Source organism: Bison bison, unplaced genomic scaffold (assembly GCF_000754665.1).
Source record: "Bison bison bison isolate TAMUID 2011002044 unplaced genomic scaffold, Bison_UMD1.0 scf7180017864280, whole genome shotgun sequence".
NCBI lineage: Eukaryota > Metazoa > Chordata > Mammalia > Artiodactyla > Bovidae > Bison > Bison bison.
Window position 1 is genome coordinate 5,897,038 of NW_011494852.1, and position 8,900 is coordinate 5,905,937.

General features: G+C 48.4%; 1 protein-coding gene across 1 annotated transcript in view; it reads left to right on the top strand.

The window, feature by feature from the left end:
- SIPA1L3 (signal-induced proliferation-associated 1 like 3) overlaps positions 1-8,900 on the top strand; it is a 255,414-nt gene that overhangs the window by 97,944 nt on the left and 148,570 nt on the right. The window contains 1 exon segment of the mRNA XM_010849306.1: positions 6,942-7,009. The gene's annotated coding sequence lies outside the window, so the exon portion shown is untranslated.

Consider the following 8,900-nt stretch of genomic DNA (forward strand, 5'->3'; position numbering starts at 1 on the left):
GGCTGTAAGACGGCTGCTGCCCCCACCCTCCCCACGGGGCTGGGGCACCCTGAGAGTTCAGTCCTTTCCTTCTGGCAGAGTAGTGTTCTGGAGACAAGAGGGAGCCTCTCAAATCCAAGTATCACAAAGGCAGACTGGTGAAGGGGCAGAGGGTCATGTGGGTGAGCCTCATTCTTTTCATGAGGAGAGCAAACACCTTCCCAGATGCCCTGACTGAGAAAGTTCGCTTACCCCAGCGTGGAGATATGATTCTGCTTTATCTTCTAGACTCACCTGTAATTTCCTTTTGCGTTTAGGTCTTGGATCCATCTGAAAATGATGTCTGAATGTGGAATGAGATTGGGTTCAGGCCTGAGCCTTTTCTGTTAACTCTGTGTTTGGGAAGTGGCATGGTTGGTGGTTCTGGCACCAGACCCACTGGGTTCGAATTCTGCCCTGCTGCACCACCTCCTTGGTTGTGTGACCTTGGGCAGGCTACCCCTCTGCTTCAGTTTCCTGAGCTGTTAAAAACGGGGATGCTGGTAGACCCACCTTCACAGGCTTGTTATGACGGTTAAATGTTGATAGTTGACTTGAAAACAGTTCTGGCATGTAACAAAAATTAAACCCTTACCCTTCAAGCCAGAATGAGAATTCACAAGGTCTCGTGGGTCTGGGGACTTGGCAGGGAATCTCAGACCCCCAGTCAGTGGGGAAAGTCAGTGAGGTCACTGTCTCTTTCTCTTTGCAAGAAATGGCCAGACTGTTCTCTGAAGATGACTGTTGCAACATACGCTCCCACCTGCAGAGACTTCCCCTAATTCCATAACTTCAGTACATTTGATGGTGTTAGACTCTGACTTCTTAGCCAGTCTGCTGTGCATAAGATGGTCACTCATGGACGCTTTACCTGAGCAGTTTTTCTGTAGAGGTATGTCATGTGCCACTCAACCAGAAGTTACTTGGGCTAGGCTGGAGGCAGGACAACCATGAGACGGTTCCCCCCACCCCACCCCACCCCTGGCACAGTGAAGACCTCAGTTCCATGCACAGAGCCCAAAACCAAGATGCTTCTCTGGGACAGGGTTGGGGAGGGGTGGAGGCTGAGGAGAGGACAGAAGATGAAGCTGCAAGATCCTCGTAGTGAGGGTTCCAGCCTTGGTCATGATTGTGGACTGAATCAGTGAAAGAACCAGTGGTGAATCGTTAGTGTGTGTTATTTATAGAATATAGGTCGTAAGAGAAAACATGATTAATTACAAGAGGATCCCAGTGGCTGTCATACAAGATAGCAGTTAAGGGCCTGGATTTTCCCACGGCAAAGTCTTTTCTTCCCATAGCAGCCTTTCTTTGTTGGCAGGTGGGTAGAGGCAGTTCAGTGAATGGAGATTTTCCAAAATTGCTGTTTCAGGGACAGGGTGGGGATGGGTATAATGGGAATCTTCTCTAAATGAAGGGTGATTGGACCACTTTATTAGTAGGTGAGTAGGTCCCTCATGCCCCCAGTGTGAAGCTCTGGTAAAGTCTAAAAAGGAGAACACAGCTTGTAGCAGAAGGCCCCTCCTGGGCCTGGTTCTCCTTCACCTCAAATTGAAATGCCTAGGCCAGCCACTTACAGACCTGTCTGCCGCAATGACCACCTGGTCAGGGGGCTGCCTAGAGGTTGGATGAACACTGGCCAGGATGTGTGTCTTGTTCAGTAAAAGACAGAAAGCTGCCATCTCTGAGCACAGGGAGAGACAGGAGCTGGTAGGACCTGGTCCCAGCCTTTGGGGCTGCTGATCCTGCCCACTGGGAAAATGGGTACCAGCACCAGTCACAGGCTCTCACCCGTCAGATTAGCCACCCCTTTACCCAGGTGGCACTAGTGGTAAAGAATTGACCTGCCAGTGCAGGAGATGCGGGTTCGATCCCTGGGCCAGGAGGATCCCCTGGAGTAGGAAGTGGCAACCTTCTCCAGTATTCTTGTCTGGGAAATTCCATGGACAGAGGAGCCTGGTGGGGTACAGTCCATGGAGTTGCAAAGAGTTGGACATGACTGAGCGCGCACGCACACACAGACTTCTTTACTTGGTCTTTGTGAGGAGGTGTGAGTGGATGACTTTTTCCATATGAGTTGAGGTAGAAACTGAAGGGAAGAAGTGCAGGGACAGAAAGACCCAGGTGCATAGGCTGCTCTGGGGTCAGGAGAGCAGCGCCCAGGCTGGCTGGCCTTGCAGAAGCACCTTGCCTGGAGCCATGGCTATAAAGCCGGCTTCACAGGATTTCAGCGAGGATCAAAGCCAAGATCATTAACATGTAAACACCATGAAATGTGATATAAGAGATTGGTTTTCAGGATGTTGATTGTGGAGTAATGGAACTTTTGTCAGATACTTCCCTGAGAGCCCATTTTTAAAAACAGAAAAAAGTAGAGCTGCTGTAGGGGAATGGGGGTACGGAGGGACCCTGCTGTCTCCCTAAGGACCATACTCAGGGGAGTGCAGGGTGAAACCTCCTGGGGTTCAGAGGAGGCTCTGCCCCCAACTGGCCCTGAGTCCCAAGCAAGACATCTCAGCATCCTGAACCTCAGTTTCCTTATCCATTAAGTGGGCAGATCAGACTAGCTTGAAGAGTTCTTCACCCGGTTCCTATGAGCAGAGGTTTCAGAGATCTTTGGCATCCCCAAGACAGTTTGGGGGGTGGAGGCAGGGAGGGGGCATTCCTAGAGAGACATGACATAGTTTTGTTTTGTCAACTCCTTGGAAGGATTATGTTCATTGGAACACGAAGGAGCACTGTTTCGATTTCTGAGGTCCCTTCCAGTTCTAACAGTTATTTCTGTTGTAAATGATAGAGTGAATCCTCCCAACTCAAAGTGGCTTAAACTGCAAAGGGGGAATTCATGGCTTTGGGACTTGAAAATCTCAGAGCTGGCCTGACCTGAGTCCGCAGTCAAGGATTCTTGTCAGGAATCCACCCTACTCCACTTCTGGATTCTGCCTCTTTCGGCTTTGACTTTATTCTCCGGTGACCATCCCCTCCCCCAGAGGCCAGAGAAAAACCCTCAACAGCCCCTACCTTCCACCCATTTCTTCCTGCCAGTAATCCAGCAAAATGTCCGGGGTCGACTGTGATTGGCTTTGCCTGGATCACGTGTCTCTCCCAAGAGCCAATCGCTGTGGCTGAGGGGAGGAGTCATCAGACTTGGAGGCAGGCCAGGATGCCCTCTCACCCCCAGGTTCTCTCATCCTGGCTTTTGTTTCTTGGTATAAACCCTAGGAAGCAAGGTGCGCAGCCCTGTGACTGTAACCTCTGTGACAGGTGAGCCAGGGCTGTTGCTCTGGTGGGTGCTGGAATTACTTAAGCAACTCCAGTGGGGGTCCTTCCTTACCAGGTGGTGTGAGAGGGGCTCTGGGCTGTCTGGGGTCCTGGCTGAACTCCTGGTGCTAAACCCTGCCTTTGCTGCATTTCCACACCCCTTGGGCATCTTCCTTTCTGCTGCGGCCCCTCCTGTGTATCAGGGACCCCAGACTGATGGACATCACAGCTTCCTCCATTTGACAGGAAATAGATTCCCAGCTCAGAGAGACATGGCACCACTGCACGTCACTGCTGATGTGTCTTTAAAGAGCCATGAGCATCACTCTAGAGAAAGAAAGGCGGGAAATGAGTGGCAGAAAAGCAATTTCCGATGTAGTTAAAAAGGCACTGATTACAATTTTACAGGCAGGGGCTTCCTGATCATCCCAAGAATTTTTTTAATGGAAAGCCTGGTGATAAAGGAAGGTGTTCTAGGTGCTTCTGGTTCCCTCCTGCCCTTCCAAGCATGTTGAAAATCAAAATCATTAGTATTTCATAGACCAGCTTTAGGGACTGCAACCACCCAAGAGATTATTTCTGAGTTTTTACAGAGTGTGTGTTTTTCTGTATTTGATGATTCTATGTATAGTAGCTGTTTCTAATTTTATTTTGTGCTTTCTCAAGTGTCTTGGTAGTGAGCTGTGGGAATTGTCAAGAACTGTACTCACGCCTTCCCTTCTGTGTCAGTTGAGAGTCATTCGGTTGTGTGAACAAGTAGAAATTCAGGTCAGCCTGCTTACATATGAGAGGAAATGTTTGAACTCGCAGTCTGGGACATTCTGTGTGTAACGACCTCAGGGTTGCTGGGACCCTGTTTCCTTCCATCTCCTGGCTCTGCAGTCCTCTATTGGTTTTATTGTCAGATGGGCTCTGGGGCAGCTCCAGGTATATATCCAACCAGCTTAGCAGCCCCGGGATTTTCCTGCTATCCCAGCTCATGTCCTGAGACTCATCTGTGGACCTGATCAGCTGGCTTTAGTGCCAGGATCACCTTGAGCCATCCCTGAGGTTAGGGCTCTGGAAGAGGGGGTGCAGTGACTTTATTGGCCAGGCCTATGTTTTTATGACACCATTCCCTTCCCTATCAACCTATGGGTGGGGTCATCCTCACAGGAATCCCATGGGCTGGGTGAGAAAGATGAGGTTCTGAGGGCTGACCTGGAAAGGGGAAGTGGGTACAGGATGGACCAAAACCGCTCAGTGCCCAGGACCGCTTCCCATATGAAACTAACACAGATATGGATCCGCCCCACATCCCCCCGCTGTTACCTTCCCTTAATACCTACTCCACCTTTACCCTATCTCAGGACTAGCACGGGCTCCTTAGTCTCGGGTTCATGGATCCTTGAAGAATCCTTGGATGCAATTTAGAGGATCATGAAGTTGGCTGGGGGAAAATTTACATGTTTATTTTCTCTACCATCTAACTGAAATAATTTCCATTCCTTCTGAACAAAGGCCACAAGCCACATTGTATTAGCTACACCCATGACTTTGTCGCCACTCGAAAACTCCAAAGTATTTCCATATCACATTACTGTTGCAGATATTGCAAGTTATCATTTACACTCATCTCTTCCTAAATGACTGTAGTTCCTGGACCCACTGCTAAGATCTCGCGATTTAAAGCATTCACTGTTGCTGTTGTTCATTTGCTCAGTCACGTCCAACTCTTTGCAACCCCATGGACTGCAGCACGCCAGGCTTCCCTGTCCTTCACTGTCTCCTGGAGTTTGCTCAAACTCATGTCCACTGAGTCAGTGATGCCTTCCAACCATCTCATCTTCTGTCACCCCCCTTCTCTTGCCCTCAGTCTTTCCCAACATCAGGGTCTTTTCCATGAGTTGGCTTTTCACATCAGGTGGCCAAAGTATTGGAGCTTCAGCTTCAGCATCAGTCCTTCCAATGAATATTCAGGGTTGATTTCCTTTAGGAGTGACTGGTTTGATCTCCTTGTTGTCCAAGGGACTCAAGAGTCTTCTCCAGCACTACAACTTGAAAGCATCAATTCTTAGGTGCTCAGCCTTCTTTATGGTCCAGCTGTCAGTGGAAAAACCATAACTTTGTACAGACCTTTGTCGGCAAAGTGATGTCTCTGCCTTTTAATACACTGTCTGGGTTTGTCAAAAGCATTCATAAAGAAGCACAAAGATGACTGTATCTCAGAATAGGTTTTGTGTTACAGATATTTCTGAATATAACTTATTTCCTTTGTAACCTTGTGTATTGTATTTTGTACGCTTGAGCATGTGATTCTAAGAAAGAACGCACACCCTTCTTCACCAGGCTGCTAACAAGGGTCCCTGGCCTGAGAAAGGGTAAGAACTAAGAACTCCTTTTGGCTTCACCAGCATCCCTAAGGGCAAGATTATTGAAACTGTCCTAATCCTCAGGCTCTGGAAAGTAGGCCAGCTACTTGCTAGGTTTCCTTCCTCTGAGGCTCGCTGGAGGGTCTGGCTGGCGTGTGAGGTCGGCCTTGGTGTGTGGGTGGCATGTGGACATGGCCGCATCGGGGAAGGATGGGGAGAGTCCTTGCCAGCCTGCAGTTGGCCCTTTCCTCGTTGATCACCGTGACCACGTGGCCTGGCCAGGTGGTCAGGAATAGGCTGTGAGCAAGTGTGAGGGACCAGGCTGCCTGGGTTCATCCTCCCTATAGTGTACTTTTGACTGGCTGGGCAGCCTCAGTTAGTGGGCCCATCGCCCACTGTGTGCCTCAGTTCTCTCATCTGTAATATGGACGCAATCATGTTTTGTATTTCTTAGGCTTATTGGGCGGGGGTTCTGCCTGGACGAAGCCTTCACGTTCTGCCTGTGAGTGAGAGTCACCATTTAGCATCTGGGAAGGTTCTGGGTTGTCCTCTAGATCTCATCTCCCTGCCTTCGTGCCTGGCCTCAACTGAAATGTAGTGGCGAACCATGCAGACAGTGGCTTCTCGACCCAGGGACATTCATTCATCTATGAAATATCCACTCAAAAATGCACAACCATACTAAATAGTCAAAAACATAAATTAGTAATACAGAGTTACAAGTCAGGACAAGAGCTTTTTCTCCACCACTCCTCTGCTCACAGTTGTCTGAAGGAGATGTCATTATAATGGGCTTTCATCTGTGCTCCTGACACCTCCCTGCCCTCATCTCCTACACGCACTCTGCTTCTGCTGCTCCTGAACAACCTCCTGCCCTCCGACCCCAACACACACACGCTCACGTGCGCACACACACTCCTGCCTCAGGTCACATGCACCGGCCATCCCTGTGCCTGGAAGGCTCTTCCCAGATGCTCACACAGCTCATGGTCTCCTGTGTTCAGGTCTTCGTCCTCAGGCCTCCTCTGACCCCTTAAGAAAAGCAGCAGCTCCCTCAGTCTTAGGCACCTGCCACTTTCTGGCTGCAAACTGTATCTGTTCAGTGTCTCCTTTCCCTGCTGCAGTGTCTGTTCACCGTGGGCAGTGACCTGGTCCTGGTCACTGGCGTACCCTTGGTGCCTGGCATGCCGCACACGTTCAGTACTCATTGAGGGAGTGAATTCGTGAATAACGGGTGGGTACTACGGTAGGAAGGCTTATATTGGCCAAAGACGTAACCTTGTGTTTTTGTTTTTGTTTTTTTCTCCATAGATGCACAGTCTTGGACCTCAGCTCTCCTGGGACCCATAAGGAGCACTAGTGTCCAGAACGTACCAAGGGTGAGTACTAAGGTTTGTTTGACTTTGGTTTGCTTAAGCTTTACAACTCGTGCATGTAAGTCTCTTTATTATTCTTTGCTTGTTTTTGAGTTTGTTTGTTTTTTCCTTTTTATTATTTTTTAAAAATTTTTATTTGGAAGGGTATCAGGGGAAAGACAGAAGTCTGCTTCACTGTCCCTCCCAATACCCACAGTCTGATGTCTGCCCTCTGAAGTAATGACTGCCGGTAGCTGGTTGGGTGTCCAGCCAGACCTCACTTCTTTTCAACTTTTTAATTTTCATTTTTAAAATTTACATCAAGTGAAATTCACTTTTTGGTGTGTAGTTCTTTGAGTTTAGGCAAATGCATGCCATTGTGTACCTGCCACCACGGTTAGGATACAGAATGGCCCCGGCCCCCACCGTGTGGATATGCTGTGTGTCTATAGGCTAAAAATGTGCGAGTAGCTACACGAAATTAAAATGTGTGTACACGGTAAGTACTTACCTGTAATATGAAGATTTTTAACATGTTTTGAAGTAGGTTTCTGGGTATTTGGCTAGTGAGCACCCTCTTTGGTTTCTTTGGCCTAGACCAGAGGAGAGGGCCTCGGGGTAGGGGGTGTCCCAGGTGATACTGGGGCATTCCTAAATGAGAACACCTACCTTTGTTGGCAGGGTGCCACAAGGGGCTTGGGAGAGGGGGTGCTGTTTGACCCTTGAAGCACCAAGAGACCCCAATAGTGTGGCAAGTGGGAGAACAGAAGATTCTGGCATCCAGGCTCTGGATGCAAGTAATGGTATTGGCTGAGTTGCAGGGACCAGTCAGTCGAGTCTGGGAACTGAGTGACTCTGCGGATAGAGGGAATTCCCTGGCAGTCCAGTGGTCAGGGCTTCAAGCTCGCACTGCAAAGAGCCCTGGTTTGATCCCTGGTTAGGGAACTAAGATCTTGTGCCCAAAAAACAATTTTTTTTTTAATTAAAAAATTATAGACAGTATCTTCTTCCTTGTTTGTTTCTTGAGTGTCTTCATATTCCTTCATCCTGGTCTGTGGATCTGCCCAGGTACGAAAGCTTGTTTGTGGGGCAGTCTCTTGAGACCAGATTTCCATTGTGGGATGCTTCTTGGCCCAATTCTTTATTAACTTTTTTTTATTTTAGAGGAATTTTAGACTTATGAAAAGTTACAAAAATAGTACAGAGAGTTCACATTATCTGCCCTTCAATCAGCATCCCCTATTGCTACCACCTTATACAGCTGTAGCACAGCTATCAAAACCAGGAAGTGAACTCTGGCCCAGAACTATGAACTAAGCTGCACGCTCGTTTTACTTGTTTTTTCACTGATGTCCTTTTGCTGTTCCAAGATCCTGTCCAGGATCCCTGACTGCGTTTAGTGGTCCCGTCTCCTTAATCCTCCTCTCGTCCACCTTGGTTCCTCTTCCCTTGTCTTTTATGACTGTGACACTTCAGAAGAGAGCAGTTCTGTCATTTTGTAGATTGTCTCAACTTGGGTTTCTCTGATATTTCTTCATGACTGCAGCTTATGCGTTATTTGGCGGAACACCTCAGAGGTGAGGTGCCCACCATGGCGCGTGGCACCCACAGGTCCACGTGTCTTATCACTGGTGATGTTAACCTGGATCACTTGGTCAGGTTGCTGTCTGCTGGGTTTCTCCACTGTCCGGTAACTGTTTTTCCCTTTGTAATTGATAGATATCTTGGGAGAGGTGCTTTGAGACCACATGAGTTTCTCCTTAAGCTTGCACCTACTCATTCTGGCACTGGTAGGGTGACTCTTGCATGCAAGTTATTACTGTGGTATTTCCCAATGGTGATTTTTTTTCATGTCCTTCATTCCTTTTACATTTATGAATTGTCCTCATTATTAGTTCTGTAAGGAAGACCTGTC